Source organism: Alexandromys fortis, unplaced genomic scaffold, assembly GCF_014885135.2.
Source record: "Alexandromys fortis isolate MF-2015 unplaced genomic scaffold, M_Fortis_MF-2015_v1.1 scaffold_26, whole genome shotgun sequence".
Taxonomy (NCBI): domain Eukaryota; kingdom Metazoa; phylum Chordata; class Mammalia; order Rodentia; family Cricetidae; genus Alexandromys; species Alexandromys fortis.
Genome location: NW_026067894.1, coordinates 4,724,903 through 4,736,073, shown reverse-complemented (window position 1 = coordinate 4,736,073; position 11,171 = coordinate 4,724,903).

Genomic DNA, 11,171 nt, shown 5'->3' with positions numbered 1-11,171 from the left:
GATGGATGGATGGATGGATGGATGGATGGATGGACTAATGGACAGACGGATGGATGGATGGATAAATGGGTTAGTAGACAGACGGATGGGTGGATGGATGGGTGGGTGGATGGATGGATGGATGGACTAATGGACAGACAGATGGATAGGTGGATGGATGGATGGACCGATGAACAGACAGACGGACAGACACATGGATGGGTGGGTGGATGGATGAGTGAACAAATGAATGCTATCTGACAGAAAATAAAGCTAAGTTTCAGAGAGATGATAGCCTTGGCTCAGGGTCAGAGGTTGACAGAGGTGAGTGTCACAGCCGGGAATTAACCCCCAAAGTTCCCAAGAAGAGAGAATGTCTCAAGAACTGTTTACCTGTGGTCGCTTTAGCAGATAGTGAGCCCCTCATCCCTGGAAGGCTGCAAGCAAAGTTGAACTGTGTCTCCAGGATGACTGCACACAGCTGCTCGGTCCTTGAGTGACTGCAGGGACCCAAGTAGCCCTAATAGCTGAGTCTACACTTTCAAAGTATGTAGTTGGAAGTCCAGACCTCAAGGTCAATGAGCAGAATAACCTCCCCTTGACCTCTGAAGAACATCACGGCGAGGCCACGCTGCCCCAGAACCTTCTGTAATTGGAGGGCTCATCTTGCTTATTAAAGGGACACACCAGAGAAAAAAAACCACTTAAATGGTGCCCAGTCTGGCTCGCTATAAATGTCTCCGTCAGAGGGCCTGGCCTGGGCTCTGGTGCCCAGCAATTACAGCTGCTCTGAGGTCCGCCCAAGTCATAATCTGCAGCCTCTTCCCAGGTCTCTTCTATGACCAGGCAGGGCACACCAGCAGAAGTCCCTCTTGGGAGTGAAGTTATGGACCCCCCCCCAAGAAATTCCTAGCAAGTCTACTTGAATAGAGATGGCTTTGTGTGTCTCTGAGCCAAGTGATAGGGTGGCGGGCAGATCCACTCACCAGCCCAGGTAGGAAATCATGGGGCAGGTGTATGCCCTATGTAAGCCCCACCCTTTTCTGAGTGTAACTCTAGCCTTAGAAAAAAAGAAGGGACCAAGGTAAGGCCTGTGTCTTTCTCCTCACAGGCTGTTGATGGGGCGCCAGTGGCTCAGGAGCAACGTTGGGGGAGGGGGCTCTGGGAGTGAGCTGAAGCCAGACCATGAAGACCTTAGTTCAGATTCCCCAGCATCCATGTGCAAAACCAAACACTGTGGTGTACACCAAAAATCCCAGTACTGGGAGGGCAAAGACAAGAGGATCCCGGGGCTTGCTGACCAGTCAGTGTGACCCCATCAGTGAACTATAGTTCAGTTCTGTTCAGACTCTGTCTCAAAATACAAAGCTGAGAGTGAGGAAAACACTTATCGTTAATCTCTGGGGCACACTTGCACTCACACACACATTCATATGCACACTTTTCACACTCACACTACACACATTCACACACACGACACACACACTATATACACATACAAACATTCCACACATACTCCACACACACATACATACTCACATACACTACACACACATTCACACTTACACACTATGCACTCACACTACACACACATTCCACACACACTCCACACAACACAATTATTCTCACATATACTATACACACACATACATACTCACAATCACTACATACTCCACACACACATGCACACACACTAAGGGAGGGAACGGCAGAGAACACAGACAATAGGAGCTCAGCCTGGTTCAATTCCTCGCCTCTGTTCTTACACACTGTGGAATGTCGGTCAAGTTGTTGAACCTCTCGGAGCTTCTGGCTCCTCCTCAGCCAGCCATGTTTATAATGCCCGACCTGCTTCACAGGGCTGTTGTAACACTTAGATGGAGGGCAAACCACAGACAGCCACCTGTGAGGACCCAGAAAACACTCCAGGCTCTACTCCAGGCCCCCCGTGCTAAACACCTTGCTTGATTCCATAATCACGCTGTGAAGTCGCTCATTTTGATGAAGGTAGAGCTGGGTATGGAGCAGGCCGGCAGCTCCTCTTTTGCTTACTGTGGAGAAAGGGTGCTAGCTCAGCACTTAAGAATACTTGCTGTTGTTGCAGAGGACCCCAGTTCCCAGCACCCCCAGCACTCAACCATCTGTAGCACCAACTCCAGCAGATCCAGCACCCTCTGCTGGCCTCTATAGGAACTGCATGTACAGACGTAAATAAGAATTTTAAAAAAAGTATTCAAATAAGCCAGTGTAGGTAAGAAAATGTTGGTCTTTTCATCCAAAGCCAGTAGTGACTTCCCGTGCAACATCAAAGAGAAACATTACCCACTACCAGCTCCCAGCACCAAGTCCTTTCACAACTACACCTGCAGTGAAATCAGTCCTGTCTCTGTGTGTGGATACACTGAATAGAGGACACCGATCCTGTTTAATAGCCTCCCATGTGTGGCGCCTCAGAATGTTGCACCGTACTGAAATGCGCTAACTGATAGGATCCTTGGGAGTCCGTGGCCACAAAGCAAGTTAAGAATAATCATCAAAGAAGAGAGATTGGAGCCTTCCACGCTTCCTCCCCGACGACGCTCCCCTCAGCGCTCTCACAGCCCCCACCCCTCTTTCTGCCCTCTCTCCTTCCTCTTTCCTGATGTCACCTTTCTTCTCCCACCTCTACCTTAAAGGAAAAGGAAAAGGCAGGAAGCCCTGGCTCAGCCACCTTGTTGTTGGGTGATCTTTCTGAATGCAGCTTCGTCCCCTCTCTAAACCTCAGCTTCTTTCCATAGAAGATCTAAGACAATGAGTCCCTGAGATGTGCTTGTCCCGAGCCTGGTACTTTGTATGGAATTCCCGGTTGTAGAATTCTAGACTGTTGGTGTTGATCTTTGACAAGTGTCTCTGAACTAGGGGGTAGACTTGACTTTGCTTGCGGAGAGAGAACAGTGTAAATGGCGAAGCCCGGTCAGTGAGAACAACTCATGCCAAGATCTTCCAAGGGACTGATGAGGGCCTGGGGCTATGGAGAGATAGCTTACCTCTTTATAGTACTGAGACCAGCCTGCTACAGAGCCAGCAGGGCTCAGAGATACTCAGAGACTTGGCTTTGAGAGCTTTTCAAACTGCTGGATCCAGCCACACCTGAAGCTGAATTCTCCCCTCCTCTTTCATCTAGCTCACTTTGGAAGCCTTCCCCCCCCCACCCCCTTGTACCAAAAGACACAGTGTGAAGACATGGATATGGCCAAGAAACATTTGGTGAGATCTGCCGGGATGGAGGGAGATGTGAACTAGATGACCTTCAAATGCCCTTCCGGTGAGCTTGTCTCTGAGTGAGGCATTGAAGGGCCTGAATTGGGAGTTGTTCCAGATGGTGGCACAGAGCAGCCATGCAGGGCCTCAGCATACCTCCCACTCCGGTTTCCACCCGGGAGCATTTCCTGGTATGTTTAAATCGGCTCTGTGTATGTTTGTGCCTTCGGGGCATTTCAGAATATCCCAAAATATCCAGAGTCCACAGATGGAAACCCTCTTTCCCTGCCTCTCCCCATTTCTGTCTTCTCCTGGGTGGGGACTGGGGCACTGCCGAGCTCTGTTCAGAGGGTGCAGGAAGCATTTCAAAGCCCAGCAGTCTTGGGGGGGGGCTTGGTAAAGCCACCTGCTGGGCAAAAAGGTGGTTTGAATTCTACTTCACATCCCTTAGGTCTTGGGACTTCCTTGGACAGCAAGGAGTCCACAAAAGAAAAAAAAAAAAGTCCACTGGTTCCCATAACCACCCTGGGGGGAGCAGACCCCTTTGGGATATCATTGAATTCAATAATTTATTCATCAGCAACCTCTGTGACAAACTTGTGACCCCCACGGAGTGACATCCTGCTGCTGTTGACACACGCATGTCATCCACAGGACACCAGAGGTTAAGGCAGAGGATCCAGAATTTGAGGTCAGCCTGGGCTACGTTACACAACCCTGTCTCCAAAGCCCAAACACAGTGCTTTCCTCTGGAATTTAAAAGGCCACAGCTTGCTGCTGCTGGGACTCAGAAAGAGAACCCCCAAATGAAGCTTCAGAGAACAGGTTCCCCCTGATCTCCCGCCTGCCTTTCTCACCACCCCTCCTCCCATGTGAGCTATATAAAAACTCGAATTCTCTGGTCGTGGCCCTGACTTCCCAACTTTCTGCAGAGCAGTTGGCCATGAAGAGGTTATCTGAGCTATTCCATCCTAAAAAGGTTCATTCCACATGCCCAGAAGGAATGAACATCACACAGAGAAGTCGGGGATACCTGCTGGGTCCCCTCAGTCTGTCATAATGACACCCATTCTTATCATCCAATCTCAGGGTTCCTCACAGTCCCCAGGGCTTCACACAACCCACCCTTCACAATGGACAGCCTGCACCCCATCCTTTGGTTTCTGGAGGGATCATCTAATGGCCAGGAGCATCTGAAGGACTGCCTGGGGAGGCTCTATTTGTGTGAATTGAAAGAGCTGAGCTATTTGTAGGTTTCCATACCAGTGACCAGTTCTCTGGCCCCAGGAGCCCTGGAAAACCATCATAAGTAAACCCTCACTTTGGTTATCACGGGTAAAGGGCACCATCCTATTACACGGCCCCTAGCCTTCCATTGCATGAACAACCAGAACCAAGGTCAAACTGGATGCTTCCAAGATGCTCTCCTTGCATTCCAGAATATTCTAAAACAGCACATAGGACTCAGTGAGACATTGCTTGCTGTTACCAGCTTCCCGGAAAAGTACACGGTTCATGGCAAAAGGAAACCATATAGGGAAGTGCACACCTTCAATACCCCAGTGCCTCTACCAACCTCCTGGGCTTGGCCACCACAGGATCTCTAGATCAGGAGCCACATACGTGCAATTGATTTTGCCACTGCTGACTGACTGGCTCAGCCTATACCTCCCTAACCTCTAGAGAGGAACTGGGGTCCTGGTGTTCTAACACTCAGCCCTCACCCCAAAGCTGGGGGGTCCCTAGCCACCTGCCATCTCATTAGAGCCCAGAAATAAACTCAGAACTTTAGAGAGTCCAAGGGTCTGAAAAGCTGTATTCTTAGCCAGGAACCAAGACCAAACATTGCAAATGATGTCATTCGTCTGGGTACCCGGGGACATCAGGAGCCTACACCCACAATCAAGGGGGATAAATGGAATGGGCCTATGTATAAAATGATATCCCAGTGTCCGCACAAGGTCCGACCTCGGCAAGGAGTCCTTGTGGCTCCGAGACCAGCCTTCAGTCCTCGCTGCATGGAATTCAGGATGCCTGCCTGCCCAAATCCGAAGAAAGCTTTATCCTCTCACAGAAGGACTTTCCCGCCTTCTCGCTGCCCTCCATGGATTTCACACAAGTCACAGAACCTATCCCTGTCCCCTTCAACGGCAGGCCCAAGAGTGGTGCAAGCCTGATAGCAGGAACTGAGGACCGCAGGGCATGTGTTGAGGTCCGGCCACAGTTCAGATACAACCGCCTTGTGCCATGGCACTAAACTGAGCCAGAGTGGTGCTGAGGGTTCTGGAGACAGACACTCATTGGCCCCGTGTCCTGAGCACCTGCAGTGTGCTAGGCTACCCCAGGTGCCTCGTTAGTATTTGCTCATTAAATCTTGATGGCCATTTGAGAGCAGGCTTCCAAGAAAGAGGCTTCTGAGAAGGGCCCAATGAGGTTCAGAGAAGTTCAGAGAAGTAGAAGCCCAAGGTCACACAGCAGTTGCCCAGCTAAGGCTGCCACACTTCAAAGCTTTGGCCCCAAAAGCCTGGTTGTGTCTTTCTGTGCAAATCAAGGGCTGCAGATCTTGGACATTTTTCTAATAATAAAAAACATAAAGGCCAGTCCCTGTCACACGGGGGAAAGATGAAAGAATGGGATATGTTGATTGGAGAGGAAAGGTAACGGGGTGGGGGTGAGGTGGAGGGAGGGGAGGGACCAACTCTACAGTCGGTCAGTCTCACCCAAGGCTAGTGTCCTCCCCTTGTGTGGAAGAGCAGGCCTGAGTCGGACTTCACAGCTGAGCAAATATTTCTCCTTCTGTTGCAGAATGAACCCCTCTCCTGCAGCCAGCGAGGCCTGGGGAGTGCGGCCTTGAGCCAGGGTGAAGGTCAGCTCGGCCTCCAGACCAGAGGGACCTAAGTGTGAGCTCTGAGGCCCGCTCATGGCGGCTGCTGGCGCTCATCTCTCTTTCCTGGACCCTATCAGCTGTTCAGCTGTGGTGACCTCCACGTCCTTCCTCAACACACTCTCCATACGTCAGCCAGGCAACTTGCCCCTGGCCCCCTACAGCCCTCGGATAAACAGAATGAGGTCCTCCACGAGGGAGTGTTCCCCACTGTTCCATCCTGCCCTTCCGGCCTCTGGAAGGATACACTGTTCCCTCGCCTCACGCAATTCCAAGACTCCATGTTCACCTGACCTGAACCAACCTGTCTCCTGTCACACTCCTGGGCATCTTTAAAAGTGAAGTCAAACAGCCCTCCTCCAAGAAGTCCTTGAGGGTGGGGATCCAGGGCTCTGCCTCAGGCCCAGGAACCCTGGGAACTGTGTTAGCTCTATTTCCCCCACGTGCCATAATTCAGAGGAGAGATGGACAACCCACCAGGGGGCTTGTGGTAAGAATGAGATCCTCCACCTGGCACCGATTTCCATGACTTTGAGGGAACAGTGCCGGCCTCTGACTGTTCTAAAACCGCAGTTAAGTCAAGACAGCAAAGTGCTTTGGAACCAACAGGGACTGTCCTGACTCTGTCCCAAAACAGCCGGGATAGTCTGCCCCTTATGCCGCGTGGGCATGGTACCCTATAACTCTGGCATCCCTCTACGTAAGGCCTTTGAACTCCCAGTTCTTATGGCTCTAACTTGGTTAAGGGCAGTTTCCTCCTGGGCATGCTGGACATGTCATGTGACCAGGATTTCTTTTTTAAACCCAGGGTTTCTCTGTGTAGCTTTGGACCCTATTTTGGCACTAGCTCTGTAGACCAGTAGGCTGGCCTCGAACTCACAGAGATCCGCCTGCCTCTGCCTCCCAAGTGCTGGGACTAAAGGCATGCGCTACCACTGCCCAATGTGACCAGCATTTAAGCCTCAAGTGGCAGTTGCCTGATTGTGGAACTGAGTCTCCAGTACTGAGAACAAGGGTGGCTATCATGCATTTGTAATTGACTTCAGGAAGTCCATGTGGTGCCCTCCTCTAGGAATTCAGAACTGAGGTGGCCCAAACCTCTGTGCTTAATGCCTTCCCTGACACAGCCGTGTTCTAGGACTCTCCTGGGTGTGAATAAACCAATGGGTGGATTCGAGTATTGCCACACCCACAAGAGCAACAGCACCCAATGGGGCCCTGTACCCTTCCACCCCATCAAATGACACTGTGGCAGTGCCACGGGGGGACAGGTCATCTGTGGCCATTTTTATTTCAGCAGGAGAGGGGCTTCTAAGATCCCCTGCCACCCCCACGATCACTACCACAATGGCCCGTGAAGAGCAGGGGGCTTCTTGCCTCCGAGAATCCCAAAGATCATTTCTGGCAGCCAAATCCACCAAGTATTAGCCTGGCTGAGCATAAACATGGCCAACAAGGAAATTGAGGCCCTGAGGCACAAAGCCACCTGACTTCACATCCTAGCTCCAGACCCAGACTGTATCCCTGGGGCTGTTAAGTTTCGTCTCTGTCATATTTGATCTCCTTGCACTGTGGGACTGTGTGAACCTCAGCAAGTGAGCCAGGCTCTCTGAGCCTCACTGTAAAAGTCACATGGGTACAAAGGAGGCGATGGTCCACAGGGCCTAGGTGAGCGGTCAAATAGCCACGGCCAGCTTGATGCAATGCCCGGAGACCTAACCAGACAGGTTTCAGCAGCATCCATTTTGGCCTCAGTTTCCTCATTGATTACAGGAGGGTGTCAGGTAGATCAGCCCCAATGGTGCTTCCATGTTGACAGTGACTTTGAACTGGCCTCCGGAAGGCATTTCACCCTGGGCCTCCTGATGTCCTTGCGCTGAGCCAAATGAATGCCGTAAATCTCCAGCCTCTGAGGACTGTTCTCTGTCCTCACCCTCCCTCCTGATGGCTCACACTTTCTCTGCTTTCAGGAGGGGTTTTCAAGCACCCCTTGCTCAGTCGTATGCACAACCCCAAGCCCGGCAGGGTCCCAGTGAAAGAGGAACAGTTAGAAGCCTATGGGACCAGTGCCAAGCAGGCCTCGCCCCCAAATCTCCAGTGGCCAAGGTTTCAGCCTGGGTGTAATCCAGCAGTCCCCAAAGGCCCCTCACTGGGACTATTCACAGCCTGGGGCCCACACCGGAATCTGGCTGCAGCTAATGGCACTGGCAGAGCCTTGCTCGCTTGTGGCACAAACACAGACGGGGTTGTTAATGCCCTTCTTCCTTCTGGCCCCCTCATGTCACCTCAGACCAAGCACCAGCCACCCTGAACACAAAGAGGTGTCCAGTACTCAGGGGGTGGTTGGTCCATTGCTGCACACAGTAAAATGAGCACTAGATTTAGCAGGGAGGATATTAATTGTGGGGTCTGCAGGCCATTGAACACTGAAGTTGTCTGCTAAATAGGAGCACCTGGAATAATGAGGTCAAGGGAGCTAAAACCCATGCTGTGCTGTGCTCCAAGCCATGATCCCCTAAACGAGCACTCTTCCCTAACACATACAGAGCTATCCTATAGGTTAACGGTGCTCTAGCCCTTGAATCTGCCCCTTTACATCTGTAATAACCACTAAAGGTTTATACCCACGGAGATAACCAATGTCAAATCATCCAGTACTTATTTACAATAATGGTCATTATTTGTTTATACAAAATCTTATTCTACAAAGGTGTAGAGGCAACTTATGCCATGACCCATGGATCGACAGAAAGCATAAAATATTGTATGTCTCGCACATGAAGGCACACATGAAGCGACTTTACCAGCTTTCCTTTACCGCTCCAACAGCAGACATTACTAATCAATAGGATTTGTGCTACTTTACCAACATTTCCTTCCCGCACCTACAACAGACATTAGTAATTGTTAGGATCCATGATACAGTTTGGCCACGTTTGGAAAGTCAACCCCTTCTACCCTGCAACCTTGGGGCAAAGGAGATGAACCAGCACAGGCTGGTATCGTGCCTGCCACACACGAGGTGGTCAATAAGTGGTCATTACTAGGATTGGGAGTTGAGAGGAGAGAAAGAAAGGGAAGTTGGATCAGAGAAGCTGGCGTCTGTGCCAGATCGGGCCTTGAACCTGACGGTGGATAAAACCAAGATCTTTGACATGAGTGCCACATGAGTTTGCACATGCGCATGGGTACAGGTGTGTACATACAACCACTGTCATAATATATAATTATAGCAGTTTTCCGGGCTTCCTACAATTTTTTTTTTCATTTCATTTTGAGTGAGGCTCCCCTGGGGCTCTTCAGCATGGCCATGTGGTGAACCAGGAGCTCCCCAGCAGCAGCCCCAGATCAAGTGTATCACGACAGGCTTGATGGGTGATACCTGGCTCAAGAACATGAATGGGTTTAACTGGCGATGCCTTACACGGCCAGCCCAGGGTATAAAAGCCAAGCAAGGCCTGGTGAAATCCCTTTGACCTTGTCCCTATGCCATCTAATCCAAGAGGAAGACAAGCGTCCGCTGATGTTTGGGGAATGCTCCATCGCACATACCCCCAAACCCCTCCCTTGAGGAGGAGATGAGCCTCGAAGGGCAAGTAGAACCTCCACTGGGCAGAAGGCTGAGGTCGGGCTAGCCCCTGAGGACTCCTCTGTAGTCCTCCACAGAGGACAGCACCGGTGCAGAACAGGCCTCCTGCCACACAGCTTGGAGAGTCAGTGACCAGCATACTTCTGGGTTGAGCTCAGCTCCGCTCAAATTCCTCACTGTAGGCTCAGACCTTCGCCTTTCTCTTCCCCGAGCCTCAGTGCCCATGCCCATCTGTAGTATCAGCTTGATCACGTGGTCTCTAGAGGCCATTGTGACTACTCAAAGATTCGGGCTTTGCTTACTGAGCTTTTTGTTAGTCTCACTCTTATCATGACTCACCCCGAGGAAGCTGGCCAAACACTAGCCTGGGATCCCACGAAACTGAGTCTGAATCCTGCTCAAGGAACTTTATAAGCCTCAATTTCTGTCACTGGGAAAAGGGACAGAAGGACAGGAACAGGGGACAGTGAGCTTCTCATTTGGGAAGAGCTAGCAGCTAGAGGGAGGCAGGGTTCTACAGGGCCTGAAGCCTCGGAGCTGCCCAGCAGTTCCCCTCTGTGCCTGGACTCCCGGAATGTGGAGGAGGAGAAGACCCAGGCAGAGGGCCCTGCAGTGCAGAGGAGAGGCTGGTTTAGCTGACCACGAGCAGTAGGTGACCCAAAAGTGGGAGCTAAGCTAGGGGCTCATCACTCAGCAGCTGTCTCCCCGAGCCAGGAACCCCTGCGGCCTGTCCTCCCCACTTCCTGCACTTGCATTGGGTCAGTATTGAGATTTCCAGCACACCGCCTGCCTGGGACGGCCTGGCCCTGAGAAACCTCCCAGGGTCACGGGGCCTGGGGGAGCCAGGGGCACGGAGCGGTCACCACTGCCTGGAAGATGACTCAGGACCCTGGTGGTGGCCGGTGCGGCAGAGAGCCAGGCACCTAGGGCAACCTCAAGCTCATCTCAACCGTACCTCACAGTGCTTGCCACTGTGGTCACCCCAATTCCGTGGATCGGAACACAGGGACCACTGAGGCCTGGAGGACAGGGACTCACCCAAGAGGAGGCAATAGCTGAAGTGGGATATAAACGCCATCTCTGACCTCCGTTACCGACAGAATGCTCCCCCGTCCTTGCCTTCCTTCCTGCCAACCACTGCTATGGTTGATTCCCTATGACAGCCTGACCTGTCTGGGGATCTCTGAGCAAGGGGCTTCCTCTGGGGCGAAGACAGTGCATGAGCACTGTAGGGAATCTCCCCTCAAAAAACTGAAAGCGACGTATTCAGTGAGCGACTGGGGACCTGTGCCTTCTGCTCTAGTGAGTGGCAAGGCTGGCCAAGAGTTGACTATAGCCAAGCAGCTGTCCCCTGCCTCCATCCCTTCCTGCCTCATCCAGGGGACTGCATCCTCAAATGGGGGAAGCAAGAGACCAACAAATGGCTCGTGTCCCGCCTTCCCGTGTCATCGTGAGCTCCGCAGGACAGAAACTTCTAGA